This window comes from Myotis nattereri (genome assembly GCF_964212035.1).
Source record: "Myotis nattereri genome assembly, chromosome: 5".
In the NCBI taxonomy this organism is placed as follows: Eukaryota; Metazoa; Chordata; class Mammalia; order Chiroptera; family Vespertilionidae; genus Myotis; species Myotis nattereri.
In genome coordinates, this window is record NC_138080.1 from 105,792,639 (window position 1) to 105,808,945 (window position 16,307).

Sequence of the window (16,307 nt, forward strand, 5' to 3'; positions counted from 1 at the left end):
ATATTTGCAGTGCACGCACCACGGGGCAGTATCCAGACTATGAAAGGACACCTACAAATCAGTAAGGAAAGAAGGCAGAAAAGCGAGCAAAGACAGGACCAGGCACCGCGCAGCCCAGGACGCCCGGGCGAGGCCCATGCATTTATGAATTCCTGCTCCGCTCCAGGGTCAGGGGAACTCAGACCAAGGCCTTAGTGAGATGACCCTTCCCCCCATTTCACTGGGAAAAACGCACCGCACACGAAACCAAATTTAGTCTATAGTTGCAACTGTGCAGTAACTCTTCGTACCTACGAAGTAAGGGTCCAATGTTGGTTTTTTTGGTGTCGTTTTTAAAAAACCAAATCCTAAGAAGGAAGTGCTAGATGTATCTGGAGTCTTATTATAAAGAAGATTGATGTTGACAAAAATATGGGAGGCCATCACATTCTGATGTTAAATCCTGCTGCCCTGGGAACTCTTGTTTCAGCATCGTCCCTGCAGACGTTTCTTTCGTTATAAGCCGGCTGGCTTGGGCGGCTCCTCTTTGCCAATAGCCACGTGTGGACCTAGGCGGTCTGGCCCCAGAGCCTGCACTCCTAACCACTGCCGCAGGGGACCCCTGGGGTGCTGGTCTCGAAGGTTTGGTGCTTTCTGTGCTGTTGATGGAGGCTGGCTGGGCTGCAGGTCCATGGATGTGGGCCGCGTCCCTGGGGTTCTGGACGATCAGTCTGTGAGAAAACTCCACAAGTTGTTTCCAAATCCATCATCTTCTTCATGTAGTACGACGATCTGGATGAACTTGGTAATTAAATGTTCGTGCTAGGAACGAACACATCGTCCTCCAGCACGAGGAGGTTTTGTCATCTCGCTTTAAAAAAAAAAAAAAATATATATATATATTTTTATTGATTTCAGAGAGGAAGGGAGAGGGAGAGAGAGAGAGAGAGAAACATTGATCGGCTGCCTCCTGCACGCCCTTCACTGGGGATTGAGCCCGCAACCCGGGCATGTGCCCTGACCGGGAATCGAACCAGCAACCTCTTGGATCCTTGGTTGACACTCAACCACCGAGCCACACCGAGCCGGTCATCTCACTTAGAAGTTGGAGAATCTAGACGCCTGCTTGCTGGCCGGCGCTCCCTTCCACTCTGTAACTTCACGGGGTACCTGCTGCCGTTGTCGCTCCCTGGAAAGCTGGTGTTTCCTGTCCTTGATGCTGGAGGAGGAAGATGGGGTCGCCGCCTCACGCCCCGTCCTCAAACCACCACAGGTGCTGGTCCAGGCGGAGCGCACTCTGTTCCAGCCCACCCTTCCTCGGGGCCGGGCTCTTGGTGACGCCGAACACGGGACTGATTCTGAGATGCGCTTGACTGGAGCCTTCTGTTCAGCTGCAACAGTGTCCAAAGTTCCGAAGTCGCTACCCCTGCAGCATCCATTCTCTGCACCTCACCCCCCCCCCCCCAAGCCATCAGGAGTCACCTCCCAGGCGCCCGGGGTTCGCACCGCGGGCCACCCAGAGCCTGGGCAGACTTTCACGTATGAACTCTTTTGGAAGCTGCCACCTTTTAAAAATCTTTATTTATTCATTTTGTTTTGTATATGTTTATATTTATTCCACACCGTATTGCAAAAAGGATGTGAATCACCTTAAAATGTATAAGCAAGCTCGGCCGGCGTGGCTCAGTGATTGAGTGTCGACCTGTGAACCAGGAGGTCATGGTTGGGTTGTGGCTCGATCCCCAGTGGGCGTGCCGGAGGCAGCCGATCAATGATTCTCTCTCATCACTGATGTTTCTGTTCTCTCTCCCTCTCCCTTCCTCTCTGAAATCAATGAAAATACATTTAAAAATCAAACAAAATAAAAAATAAAATAACCAATTAGACTCAATTCAAGACCATATTGTGTTTTCCACATTATTATTGTTGTTGTTATTCTTGCCTATCACTGAAGTGGCCGTGTAAGACGCCTGGTGACAGTCCAGCCCCTGTAGCTGCCTCTCCTCTCGCGGTAGCGGCTGCCTCCGCTATGACCGGACGGGTGAGGGGTCCTGTCTTGTTACTGTCCAGCCCCACAGCTGCGTGTCCCGAGATCTAGGGGACCCTCAGGGGACGTGCGCTTTTATTTTTTGTGAGTGGAAGCTGCCTCTCCAGGACTGACCTGGTGTTGGGGAGGACACGTACAGAAAGGGTCACTGGCCCCCCTCGCTTCTGCCGCGTGACACCCACGTGGACCTCGAGTTGTTTTGTTTGGGAAATCAATCCTCCTGAAATAATTTACGTTGCTTTTTTCGTCCACGGAACATTGGAATGTGTTTTTGACACGTATTGCACCCTAAAATAGTGGAGAATTTTCATCACTTCTGAAATAAAAAGAAATCATGTTACTCGAAGATCACTCGTTAAAGTCCTTTTGCAGTCACATGCAACACTTATTCTCAAAACGTTTTATTTGGAGGGACACAGAGCGCATATATATGTGCTTTTGCGTCAGATAGGGGTCAAATCCAAGTGCTTTTGAGTCCGATTGGGGTCAAATCCAAGGGCTTTAGGTAGCAGGACTTTGAGCAAAGTAGTCCACGTCTCTGAGCTTTGGTTTCCCTCTCCCCTAAAATGAGGAAAATAGGATCTCTGTGGACGCGACGAAGAACAACACCAGAACCTGAGCCGTAGGGGACACGCATCAAGGAATGGCTGTTGTCATCATCCCCCTCCCTGTGGCTTTCCCTGTCGACAAGATTCCCACAGGAACATAAGCACAACTTGGGCTTGAGCGGGGGAAAGGTGATGTGATCCTCAGGTAAACTTTGTGCTAAAAGAAACGTTGTGCAACTTACGAGGCTCTCGGAAGCGGTCATTTGCTTTCAGAATGATGCTCCTCTAAGCTGTAAACTTCCCGATTGATTTACCACGACTTCCCTTTGCAGCTACTTTGGGGAACATATTTTAGACACAGAATGGGGCCCGTTCTCCAGGACCTTGCGCTGGGCCCGGATGGGGCTTCTCTTGCAAAGCTGATTCAAGATCGAGGCCAGGGCTCTGCTGGCTCATCGGCGGAGATGGCAGAGCAGTAGACATCTGGGGGGAAGAGGAGAGAGGAGTGGCTAAAGGGATGGTGTCCTGGCAAAGCGGGGGGGGGGGGGTGTCCCTGAAGGAGACCCCTTAGGAGGAAGGCACACAGCAGGCGGGGGAGGAGAATCCAGGCCAGGAGACTGGGCCCTACGGCTGGAGGGAAAGGCCTCGCACAAATGGTTAAACTGTTGCTCCCTCCTATTATATCATGAGAAAAGCAGTGCCCAGAGCTGCCTGGATTAGGAAAAAAGGGTGTAATTCCATCTTGGGGCTTCTGGTGACTTGAGCCTGTGGTTCTGTGGCTTATGATGTCACCAGAACCCCTGGCTGGGATTACAGCCTTTTCCTTTACAAGTTGCTAAGTCGGGAGGCCGGGGGTCCATGTGCCGCGAGGGCCCGGGTGGAGGCTGGCCGGGAGGTCGAGTTCTGGAGGCTGGCCCCTTCCACCCCGAGGGGGTCCACGGCCTCGGTGCAGCCACGTCTCCTGTGCGTCCCGTTTCTCCTCGGCCTGTTCCCCATCCCTCCCTTCTCATTTCCCCGAGTTGCGTAGCTTGACTTTCCCACGATTTATTTTATACAAAACCCAGGTTAACCAGATTTCTCTGGCCTCCATCCGCAAGCGTACGGTTCAAACCTTCCATCGCAAAACCCGCCCAAGGCAGCTCCAGGGTGATACCTGGCGTCTGACGGAAGCGCCCGGCCAGGAATTGGGTGGCTCACGTCCGTCTTCTGTCCTTTCCCCCCACCTCCCACGTCACCGCACAGGCCAAGGGCGGGGATGTAGTCGTGGTTCAGCCGGTCCATGGTGCAGCCTCAGTCCAGTGCGTGTCCGTGGCCTCCTCACACACGGAGGCACATTCGCACCCCGGGGTCTGTGGTGAGCGCGGCTCCTCGGCCCACATTTATTCTTCAACCTTTAACACAGGTTTTCTGAATATTGGTGACGTGCCAGGAGGCTCTGGGCCAGATCTGGGGATACTGTGGAAAGGACGAGAGAGATGATCGCGTCCTTCTGACATAGCCATGGGGGGGTCTCGAAGGTAGAATGTCTCCCCTCGTCTCCACATTCGTTCTGCCTCAAGTGTCCCCTATCCCAGTCCCTGCCACTCTCGTTGCCTCGTTGCTCAAGCCAGAGACCTAGGAGTGCCCCTCCCGACTTCTCCTTTTCCTTCATCCCCAACATTCCATCCATTGGCTCATCTTGCCCGTGGCACCTCCAAAATTGAGCCATTCTAGACCACTTTTCTCCATCTCACTGACATCATTTCACACCACCAGCTCCTAACCATTGGACAGCACCCCAACAGCACCCTGGTCCCATCTCTCACGTCTTTATTGTTCTCTCTAACCCAAGGGCTCTCAGAGTGGGGTCCCGCACCAGTAGCAGCGTCTCCACCTGGGAATTTGCCTGCCGTGCCTCCATTTGGGCCTCGCCCAGACCTATTGCACCAGAATGTCCGGGGTGGGGCCCTGCAGCCTCAATGTTAACCAGCATCTCAGGGGATTCTGGTGCAGGTTGACATTTCCGAACATCTTCAGCCCATTTTCCACCCAGGGAGAGTGCTCAGCAGGTCCTGTGCCTCCTCTTACTCCCATTTTACAGATGAGGGAACTGAGGCCTGGTCTTAGAAGGTAAATTGTAGGACCCTACACCCCTGGCGGGCCTCTCTCCCAGCTTCCCTCCGAGTGATGCTTTTTCATGGACTCACTTGCTTCCAGACAGTCTCATCATTTAGTTCCATGAATGCACAATTACATTTCCAACCCCAGGGCCTTTGCACTGCTTCCTCTACCTGAATACCCACCTTCACGTCCCATGGCCAGCTCCCTCATCTCCTCTTTCAGGCTCCGCAGAATGTCACCTGGGAAAGACCTCCCTCGAGTGTCTCGAAATAGGTTTCCCTGGTATTCTCCACTTCAGTCCGTTACACATCTCTCTGCAGCACACAGAATTAGTAATAAGTTTTTATCCATTCTTTTTCCCTTTGAACTTACTGTGTAATATCAACAAATGTACTTTCAGTGCGAAATTACACCACTCTAGTAAATAGAAAACCAGGGCCAGTTGCCGTTAAATATACGAGAAAGGCAACGTCGCTTCCTGATCTCGGCTACATCTTCTTGCCGGCCAGAGACTTGAACTTGAAGCTTTCTGTCTCTTTGTGCTAAGGGAGGGGGCAAGCTTCAGAGACCTGTCATGTTAGCATTACATTGTGACTTCTTCCTTGACATAATCAGGAGGGTGGAGGAGAGATTAATTCCTCGATGCCATGGTATGTACGGTGATGTCTGGGTTCCACCTACACGCTTTTAGGTGCTGGGAACCAACCCTGGCACAGCGGAGGCGGTTTACACAGATGCCCTCGCTCTTCTGATGTGACGTTACAATGACCCCCACCTCACAGGTGAGGTCGAGGCAGAGGATGCTGCCTTGCCCGCATGCATACCGCTAGTAGGTAGGGGAGGCAGGCTTTGAACCTGGCTGTCTGCTTCGGGATGCCTTGATCTCAGAGGCTACGCTAGCATCACAAAGGCACTACTCGTCCAACAATCTGGTCCCCACACGGGGGGCTGACTGCTGGCCGCGGGAAAGGTCCAAGGCAGGCCAGGCGCTCTCCCTGGGCGGTGGGACTGCACAGACTGGGGTCAGGGTCCCCTGGACGGAGCTGCTCCCTCCTGGGCCCGGAGCTGTGCCTCGCTGTGCCCGTGGTTCCCTTGTGTCTTCACTCCATGCTCTTATCGGGTATCTGCTGTGGACGTGGCACTGTGCTCGGCATGGGGGAATGGGGAGAAAGCGCCAGGCCCTGCTCTCCTGTTGTTCACAGTTGTCCGGGCGGGGGGGGGGGGGGGGGCGAGACTGGGAGAGGGGCTCAGAGCTGCACGGTGGAGCCCGTGGCAGAGGGGAGCACAGTGGGCCGGGCCGGGCCGGGCTGTGGCACCTCGCTCAGGCCGGGTGGTGGAGAGGTGGGTGGGGTTGGGACGCCTCCCGAAATGAGGAAGGAGTCCGGAGCGCAGGGGAGGCCGGAGCAGAGGCCCGGGGCTGGCCAGCTGGGCAGGGCAGGGCGGCAGGCCTCCCGGCTCCCTGGGCGAGGGGAGGCTGGTCTGGCTGCCTTCCCGCCCTCGCTCTAAAACCGGAGGCAGCCGCGGAGAACGGCACCGACGCTCCGTTGTCCTTCCTCGTCCACAGGGCGCAGATTCGCGTGCACAGCTCGACTCAGCTCGGCCGGGAAGATGGAGGTTGGCCTGCCCTTCCCCAGGGAACCCGGGCCCTGTCGCCGGGCAGCATCTCCGCGTCCCGGACTCCGAGGTCAGACTCGCAGCCAGAGAGGCGATGGGGTGAGTGTGTTTGTTTAACCCGGATGCTGGGGTGGGTTTACGCGATGGCTTTGCGTTCTGCATATAAGGAAGTGTTGCTTGTTGGCTGCAACGAATGTGCCCAGACATCTCTCTCGGGAGTGAATCGGTGCTTTGCCGATGAAATGAGATACACGGGGGCCACACGCGGAGTAGGAATGTCCCTGGCGTGCTGTGGGCTCCCTGGCAGCTGCTGACGCCACCCCAGGGTGGGAGTGCCCTGCCTGGGGGAGCGAAGGGCTGGGGTGAGTGGCCGGCTGGGAACATTTGGGGGCTGCACATGCGCCCTGGTCTATTCAGTGGATGTGCGCGCTCTGGCTGGGGGGGTAAATGGTGGCCGAGTGCCCGTTGGGCACAGGAGGGAGGAGAAATAGTCACCGTTTCAAGCGTCTAACCAGAGCTTGGGTTGTGTCTCCGTGGGAAATGGACATTGTTTGGGAATGTGCTCCGGGGATACAGGCCGGTGGGAGCCTGCCTGCCAGGGCCTGTGAGCTGGAGGTCGTCACTGGGTTGACCTTTCACGCTAAGACTGTAAAATGTGGCCAGGCCGTGCAGGTCTCCGCCCAGGGGTGTCTGCGAGAGGCGAGTGGGAGTTGGCTGAGATTGTCGTGCTCAGTGCCGTGGGCGGGTTCTTCAGCTGCAGTTCCAGAGCTTTCTGGGGGTTTCTCAGTAGGACACGGAGCGTAGTCAGGGGGTCAGAAGGAAAGCTGCCCGCGTCACGCAGAGGAGGGGACAGGGCGGTGCCGGGGACCTGGTGGCGGGTCTGGAAGGCCATCACGGCGAGCCTTCCTGGCCTTGTGTTACTCCAGCTTCCCAACTCCTGCGTGAGACAGGGTCCATTGACCTGCATTGAGTCCAGTACCCATTCCTCGGGCAAGAGAGCCAAGGGCGCCTGGGCCGACAGGCCCACCCGGGCTGCGTGCAGTGGGGGTCTTTGGAAGGGGGAGGGAGAGGAAGAAAACGCCCCCCCCAAAAAAAGTGTGTCGTTACCCTCCCAGAAGGGGGCGTGATTACTGCTTGGGCTAGAACAGTGATAGTGAACCTTTTGAGCTCGGCGTGTCAGCATTTTGAAAAATTCTAACTTAACTCTGGTGCCGTGTCACATGTAGAAATTTTTTGATCTTTGCAACCACAGTAAAACAAAGACTTATATTTTTGATATTTATTTTATATATGTAAATGCCATTTAACAAAGAAAAATCAACCAAAAAAATGAGTTCACGTGTCACCTCTGACACGCGTGTCATAGGTTCACCATCACTGGGCTAGAAGGACAGATTTCCTTACTCGAGATAAGGACTGAAAGGGCGATCATTGAGCTGCCACCAGGCCTGCTTTTGAGGTCATCACGGGCACGAATGTGGCTCTTGGTCTCCTCAGCCTGGTCCTGGGGACACCTGCTCAACGGGGCAGAGACGGGCGTTCCTCCCCGTGGCCCGCGAGGCGGCCCCAGTGCGGGGTCCCGGCGACTTCAGCCGTTCGTCCCACCTCGGATGCCCAGGGCCGAACGGAATGCACGGGACCAGGCGAAGCTGAAAGGACCTGGGCGAGGGCAGTGGGTCCGTCTTCTCGGTCCGGGCTCACCCCGGGCTTTCTTTGTCAGGGTTCTTTGCGGATGTGCCCTGGGCCAGCCGGGCAAAGGCAGAGGGGGAATGACCCTCACGCTCTGGGCTTCCTTCCTTCCCTTCCCTCGTGGGTTAGTGAGCAAGTGCCAGTGTGGAATTTCCCCTGAGAACTGTTCTCCCAGGGCTCTGACCGCGGGGAACAGCTTCCAGCAGCATTTTCCAGAGCATTTTCTCGGGGAGCCAGGCCCTGAGGTTGGAGTACATGCAAAGTGATTGTCTGTTGGATATTCAGGAGGCGCATTAGCATATTAAAGGAGGCGACGATTTCTGCAGTGACTAAGGCTGCCTAGTTTTGTCTGCTTTGCATTTCCCAAACGTTTGTGACCCCGGCCTGGTATTAAAATAACACCTGTTCCTCCACGTCACCGGGCTCTGAGGGGCGTCCCAGTGCCCTCTCACCTCCATTGCTCAGGGACACGTGGGTCCCGGTCACCTCTTGGCACTGACAGGTCTCTGCAGGGTGAAGGGGCCGTGTTTGCTTACGGTCGATAATTCCAAAGCGAACCCGGGCCTCGCTGTAGACGGACACGCTGCTCCGGGCTTCCGTGGCAAGGTTCACCCTCCCGCCGCCTGATGCGTGTGAGGGGCTCGCGGACAGAACGTCGCGGGAGGCGGAGGCGCAGTGGGACCAGCGACGTGCGGAGGGTGGACCCTCCTTCTGGGTCCCTAAAGTCAACGACTAACAAGAGGCAGATGGCTAACCGTGAGCAGCTGTCCCACGCGGCCGAGCCCCAGGCGGGCTCCGCACTTAGGTGCCTCTGATGTCCATGGTAGCCGAGGCTCACGGCCCACCTGCTCTCCAGGTGCCGTCTCCCCCTCTTACCGGTGAGGGGACTGAGGTTGGGAGCCAGCTGCCTCTTGCCTGGTGTCAGACGTAGGCGGGGTTCAGCTCGTTCTCCCTTGGAGCCCAGGGTTTTCCTAAACACCCGTGAGGCTGCCACTGTCTGGTCAGATGTCCCAAACCCCAGAGCCGGTCACTTCTCAGGGGGCTCAGCCGCTTAGGTGAGCACCGTCGCACTCAGGAAGCCGGAGCCGCCGCCCTGTCGCGGACGGGCATCGAGGGGAAGGTCACGGCGACCTTAAACGTGTTGTTTCTTCTTGGGTGAGCAAGTCATCAAGACTCACAAAAATGCCGAAACCGGTTTGGCTCAGTGGATAGAGCGTCGGCCAGCGGACTGAAAGGCCCCAGGTTCGATTCCGGTCAAGGGCATGTACCTGGGTTGCGGGCACATCCCCAGTAGGAGATGTGCAGGAGGCAGCTGATCGATGTTTCTCTCTCATCGATGTTTCTAACTCTCTATCTCTCTCCCTTCCTCTCTGTAAAAAATCAATAAAATATATTAAAAAAAAAAAGACTCACAAAAAGTACAAAGATGGCGGAGGAGCTGCAGGACCCGCGGGTGCCGTCCCGGTGTCCTCTGCTCTCCCCCGAGGCAGGCCGCACAGTCAGTGTGAAGGTATCACGCGTGTACACGAGGATGCGACACGGGAGACATCGCCGGAGCGAGTCATCCTTGGCCGTCCATGTGGTCACTCGGGTATCTTTGGAGCTCTTCCTACGCAAGTGTCTAAAGCTACACCGTTCATCCCCCCAGCTTTTTCTGCAGCAACAACGTCTTATTTTGAAACAGAAAAGTTGCAAGAATAAGAATAGTTCAGAGAATCTTCAAATACCCTTTCTCCAGATTTATTATTTTGCCCGATCTGCTATATGCGTGTGTCTAGTGTGTGCATCTCTAATGTGCGTATATAAACACATTATATGAAATATAATTTAATTACAAATACTGTAATTTTTCTTTCCTGAGTCGTTTGAGGATGAGACCTGTCTTCCATTTCTGTCAGTTAACGGAATAACGTCCTTTGTAGTATTTCCCCTCCAATCTAGGAGCCGGTCTAAGATCAGATATTGCATTTAGTGGTCACGTCTTTTGTTTTTCTACTAATATGGAGGAGTATTTTCACAGTCATCTGCTGTATTTTATGATGGTGGCGTTTTTGAAGGATATTATCACTTGATAAAACGGACTGTTTCTTACTTGGGGTTTTCTGATGTCCTCTCATTATTAGATGGATGAGTGGACTTGGGGTGTTTCAGCCAGGATTGGTAGGTGAGCGTCTCCAGGGCACCTCATCTGCACCCTCACCATGTCCACCTGCCCTCGTTGGCGATGCTCACTGTGATCACCTGGTTTGTGTACTGTAAACTGACTGTCTTTTCCCCTTGCAGCGAATACGCAGTCCGTGGGAAGCATGCCGGACGAGGCAAATACCTGCTCCTCATCAGCATTCCCACCCAGGCCCAGCAGCCGCTGGAGGGGTTTGCCTGAGCCGGTCTTTATTACACGGCTGCAAACTCTGATTTGTCAGCTGCGACCATTCCTCCAGGGGAACCCGTGGGTGGACGCCCTGCTGGCAGCGAGGGTCCTCCCGTCTCCCCTGTGTATGTGTTCGCTCATCTAGTTACTAAGGACTCAGTAGTTCGGATTTCTGTGTCTATAGTTTATTACTATCCCTAGTTTTCTTGGCCTTCAAATTGTCCCAGCCGTGGCCAGCGGGCGCCCCTTCTTCTGTCCTTGTGACCTGTACCCATCGGTTGTTTGAGACTCCCTTACTTCCTGGCGTTGCTAAATGCTCCGAGCTCGCCACGGACCTGCCTGCCTCGGCCCTGCGTCGTGCCTTTCTCCAAGGACCTTGGGGTTCTTCTGTCGGGCCTGGCCTCGTGGACCAAGGTCTGCAGGCTGGCCGGGTCCTCGCCACTGGGCGTCCTGGCTCCTGCCTCCTCCACTTTTCCCACCACGGCTGGCAGGTCACAGGACGGCCACGCACTCGTTTGTCCGTTGCCCTGTGGATGCGTCTTCAGGTTGTTGCTCAGGTAACCCTCCGTGAGTCTTCACGTTCGCGCTCTCCGTGCCTTTGTGCAGGAGTGTCTCTCTGAGGGCGGGCGTGGGATGAGCTTGCTTGTTTGTAGGCGTGTGTATTCAGATGTCACTAGACACTGATGATTTCGTCTCCACTGCGGCTCCACCGACTTGGAGCCCAGCCAGCAGGATCTGAGAATCCCTATTCTCACCTCCTTGCCGCTGCCCGGTATTGTCAGACACACATGTCTGCGTGCCTGTGTGAGTGTTAGAGTTACATGTATGTGTATCTGTGTATCTTTATTTTTTTCATTTTGGCTGAACCCTTTTAATGGCAAACATTACGACACTCCCCATCCTGTCTCTGCGGAGACAGAAAACACACCGGCTGTTTGAGGGGAGAGAATGTGCTCTCCTGGCTTCGCTGGGGGTGCAGTCGTTAGTTGGCAACTGGAGGAGGAAACGGGGACTCTGAGGCGCCGTGGAGGAGGCAGTGCCGGGAGCGGGCACCATCCTTAGGGTTCGGGGCAGAGCAGCGAACGGCCCCTCGCCTGGGCCTGCCTGGCGCGCTGGTCTCTGGAGATTTGCGGCAGGAAGGGGATGTCGCTAAAACGTCCCCACGGAGGAGGTTCCCGCTCATCCTTCGCGACTCAAACAGACACGAAACGCGGTACCTTCCCCCACATCGGCCTCTGCCCTCACTGGCCTGGCCCGGGGGTGGGGGGGTGGGGTGGGGGGCTGGAGGGGGTTGGGGGGGGCTGGAGGGGGTTGGGGGGGGCTGGAGGGCCACGTCTGGGGCGCCTTTCCCTCTCTGTCCTGCCGCCCGGGCTGGTGCGGAGTGGGAGGGAACTGGCGAGCGGGCAGATGCCCGGAATGTTCCCCTGGGCCTCTCCTGCCCGCCGGACAGGCTGCGTCTTGTCCCCGTGCCCGTCCCCGTCCCTGAAACTCTAGGGAGTGAGTCACTGAGCACAGACGCTCACCTCATGGAGGAATGAAGAACATGGCATTTTCTTACGTTCTTGTCAATTTCCGGAAAAGCAACAAACCAACCAAAAGCAAACCAAACCCCCAAGCCCCACACAGAGGTCCTCCACTTGCCAAACACCACGGAGGTTAAGCTCCAAAGATGGGGTGTCAAGCCGGCTCCTGGCCGGGGAGGGGTGGGCCTCCCCGGGGCCTCGGGGCTGTTACAGCCGCAGGGCAGGGGGACACGGGCGTCTGAGTTGGTGACTTACCTCCAGCTCGCGCGGTGACTGCGGCGTGTCACCGGGCCCTGCGAGCCGGACCTGCCAGCACCGGGCTGAGGATGGAGGACGGGAGCCTCCTGTGTCGGTTCCGTAACTCTGTACTCCCCGGGAGAGCGAGAGCGAGAGTGAGAGCGTGGGCACACTCTCCATTTTCAGGCACGTATTTGGCCTTTCACCGTCCGAGACGTGGCCTGGCCTGGGGAGGCCGGAGGAGCTTGGGGCCAAGGCCATGAGAGACCCTCAGAGGGCCCCGGGGAGGACAGATGTGCCTGGGGACCTCCTCTCCTTTCTGCAGTGCCCGCTGGACCCTCTGTGCCCGGCGCGGGGAGGGCCGCCTGTCTTGGCAGGAGCGGGGCTGGGCCGGGCTGGGCCGGGCTGGGCGGTGCACGGCTTCCCTCTCTCCACTAGGGGGTGGGGGAGGTTGGATGTCCAGCCCAGGCTGCAGGCCTTAAGCTCCGGGGCAAGGGAACCAGGCGGCTCAGAGCACGAGCTGAGCGCAGCCCCGATGGGGCGAGGCCTTTGGATGAGATGCCTGTTGGAGGCAGGTCTGGCTCCGGGGGGAGGATGGGCAGTTGAAACTGGTCGAGTTTGGTCCAGAGTGGGCCAGTGAGGGTTGTACTCTGGGCGGCGACCCCTGCCCTCCTGACCTCCCGGCCTCCAGACCATTCCCAGGCTGTGCTCCATCCGGGGCAGCGCTGTCCTTTGTCCCCGGCCAGCCCTAGAAGGTTCCTGGGTCCCCAGGGGGAGGACACGGGACGGTGTCTGCCTCTACAACACCCCAATATGGGGTCAGGGTGCCAGGAGCTCCCGGTTCCATTCCCTGTCAAGGCACATGCCCCTGTGGTGGGCTGAGTCCCCAGTAGGGGGTGTGCAGGAGGCAGCGGATCAATGATTCTCTCTCATCATTGATGTTTCTCTCTCTCCCTCTCCCTTTCTCTAGGAAACCAATAAAAATATATTTAAAATAAACAAATAAATAGATAGATAGACACACTGGATTGATTACGAAGAGCAAATTAAAAAAACAAGGACCGTCCTAGTTGCCTTAGTGACTTAGTTCACGCCGCTCCCTGCCCGGGCCCTTTCCCTGGGAGCTGAGGGTGGGAAGAGGGGCCGGTGACTGAGGCTGGGGAGACAGAGCATCAGGCGAAAGGCGCTCTGGGGGCAGCGGGGCTGTGGGGTCTCCTGGCAGGTGTCTGGGGAAGGGTGAGATGAGGACAACGGGGCGTTTTAGAATGAAGGTGGGGAGCTGCCCCAGAGGGGGCAGGACCACGGAAAGCACGTTCCACCATTTAACCTCATGCTGCCTTTCTACCTGAGCGCCTTGAACTCAGAGCCGAGGTGTTCATCTCCCGCCCTCCCCGCTTCCCCGCCACCCCCCGAAGAAATAAATGCAAACTCAGCCTTCTTAACTCCGAGCCTGGGTTTGCTTCTGGCGAGATGGAGAGAGCTCCCTCTCCGTCCTGCGTGGGGGGTGTCTGTGAGGAAACACAAGTTCATTGATGCCCTGAGAGAAGATCAGAAGGTCCCCTTCACCCCGACCTGGGAGAGGACTGCAGAGGAAAGCGCTGCCTGCTGGGAGCTCGCAGCCAGGGTCTGGTGAGGACGAAGGCCTGCAAGGCGCCGGCCTCAGCCCGAGGCCCCATCCGTTGTTACAGCTGAGAGTAGGGAAGAGGGCGGGTCGGCTTCTGAGATTCGCAGAGAGGTAGCCCCTTCGTGGAGGGCAGGTGGGCCCTGTGGACCCGACCCTAAGTCCACAGGAATTTAAAAAGACAAACGCCAAAATAGACAGGCCATAGGCAAACATCACTTTCAATGATCCGGACCCAAGCAAATAATTCCAGAAAACCACCATCGTATGAAAAGCCGGCCACGTGAACATGCCAAGCGTTCCTTCCGGAACACACAGGCTGCTTGTCCTCCTGTGTGCGGCGGCCTCTCCCACCCCGGGCCCCGCTCCTCTTCGTGGAGGGAAAGAAGGGCGAGACGGCTATGAATTCATCCCTCCTCGATCCAGGACGCCCTCCGGCCGAGAGCGTAGCGGTGGCCACGGCCACGGCACAGAGGGACATAAGGTCCATGGGCGGACGCGGACTGTCCGTCAGACGAGCCCAAGCCAGCTCGCCAGGGAGAAGGGCAGCTCTTCCTGGCCCGGAGGCTGGCGGGTCCCTGCCCGGGTCGCACGCGGAGGGCTTCCTCCCCCACGCACCCTCCGCGCCTCCCCCGTGGAGTCCCGCGGTGCAGACAGATGCCCCGTAACGAGGCCCTGCCAATAACACGATCAGACAAGAACCTCAAACACTCCAGCCCAAGCATCCAGCCTTTTCATGGTCGGATGTTACCCGAAGGTAAAATTTAGAAAATTGGGAGCAATCACTTGCCAGCTGTGTCCTGTGGGCCAGTCATCCTCACGGCGTGGGAGAAGGTGACGGGGCGGTCAGCGGGCTATTTCTGTCAACTGCCGACACTCGCAGAGCCCCACAGGGGCGGATGCACTCACACCTTTACGCTTGTGGGCTCTCTGCAGCCTACTCAGCTGCTTCCCTCTGCGTGTGTCCTTGTGTCCTAGGGGCTTGGGCACCCGGCAGGGGCTGGGAGGGGCAGAAGACAAAAGGCCTCAAAGCTGGAACCACACAGTCTTGTTCCCCAACGACTCCCTCGCCTCATACTCTCCTTAAAGGGGATGCTGGTGGCAAGCGCCCCTCTGAAGCCGTAGGTCATGGGTTGGCTACCATTTTCCTAGGAAATATAAACAAGTAATAAAAATAAATAATACAAGTAATGCAAGCAAACCATATAGCCCTGACCGGTTTGGCTCAGTGGATAGAGCATCGGCCTGCGGACTGAAGGGTCCTGGGTTCGATTCCGGTCAAGGGCATGTACCTTGGTTGTGGGCTCCATCCCCAGTAGGGAGTGTGCAGGAGGCAGCTGATCGATGTTTCTCTCTCACTTGATATTTCTAACTGTCCCTCGCCCTTCCTCTCTGTAAAATCAATAAAATGTATTAAAAAACCCCCACAAATAATATAAATAAATAACTAGTTTAATAATATGTATGTGACTACGCCCCACCGACGATGATCTTGCATCTGTTCAGTGGGGAGCCCGCCTGCCGCCCTCAGGGGCCCAGCTCTCGGTGGAGTTGGATTGACCCGTGTGCTTCCTGAATCCTCTCTGGATGTGGGGTCTCCCCCGAGAGATGTGAGGAGACCTGGGTTGGGAAGAGCCCGACTACAGCCTGGCGTGCCCGGTGAGGGCCCACCTGCCGTCCACGGAGCAGGGGCCAGAGGCTCGGGGGCAGAACCGACGGTGCATGGCCCTCCTGGACCTGAGCTTTGAGAAAATGAACATTGTTCCCGCTTTCGCAAACTTCTTCTCCCCCTTTGCTTACAGTATTTTTCTGGCCTTCTTGTGGGGAGGTTCCAGATGGGATCCTTCAGGTCGTAGGAGAGTGGGTCAGTCTCATATCCTGTCGGATCTTTAGCATTTTCCCCAGCTTCTCGGCCAAATGTTTGGGAATGTTTGCTTGCCAAAGGCCGCGGTTCATTTGTCTATTTCTGCGGCAAACATACATTCAGTGCTGACGGTATGGGAGGGAGCAGGCGCACATAAATAGATGCAAAGTCTTCCGGGCGTTAATGAATGATTCTCTGAATAAATCGCGTGAGCCAGGGTTCCAGCCCCAAATGGCCAGCATCGTGTGTTTGACAAAGAACATTCTTTTAGAAATTATCTTAATTTTTAATTCCTCCCCGTTCACCCATCCTCCCATGCCCCTCCCTGTGGCAGCCGTCAGCTTTTCCCTATATGTGGGTCTGTTCTGTTTTGTTTGTTCATATAATGTTTTTAGATGCCACATAGAAGTGAACTAACCCTATTCTTTTAGAAAAGTGGTTTTTAAACAGTTTACAGTTAATGATCGTTGCTTACCTACCGGGTCAATCATTAAACAGGAGCATCCGGACGTGGGGCAGGTGATGTGCGGTGTCTTTGACTCTCCGATATCTGTCCGGTGTTCAGGGCCCGCCCCCTCCTCCCCCCCCCCCCCCCCAGCTCTGGCCACAAAGCCTTTCTCTGTCCTTCCTCCTGATAGCATTGCTCAGGCTCAGATCCTTCATGCACTAGCGCAGCCCCGTCCAGCAAACTTTTCCTGGTCCTCGGGTCTTAGC

General features: G+C 56.2%; 1 long non-coding RNA gene across 1 annotated transcript in view; it reads left to right on the forward strand.

The window, feature by feature from the left end:
- LOC308520413 overlaps nt 1–16,307 on the forward strand; it is a 274,969-nt gene that overhangs the window by 21,937 nt on the left and 236,725 nt on the right. The window contains exon 2 of the long non-coding RNA XR_013996088.1: nt 6,239–6,387. This is a non-coding gene — a long non-coding RNA (uncharacterized lncRNA). The remainder of the gene's footprint in view (nt 1–6,238; nt 6,388–16,307) is intronic.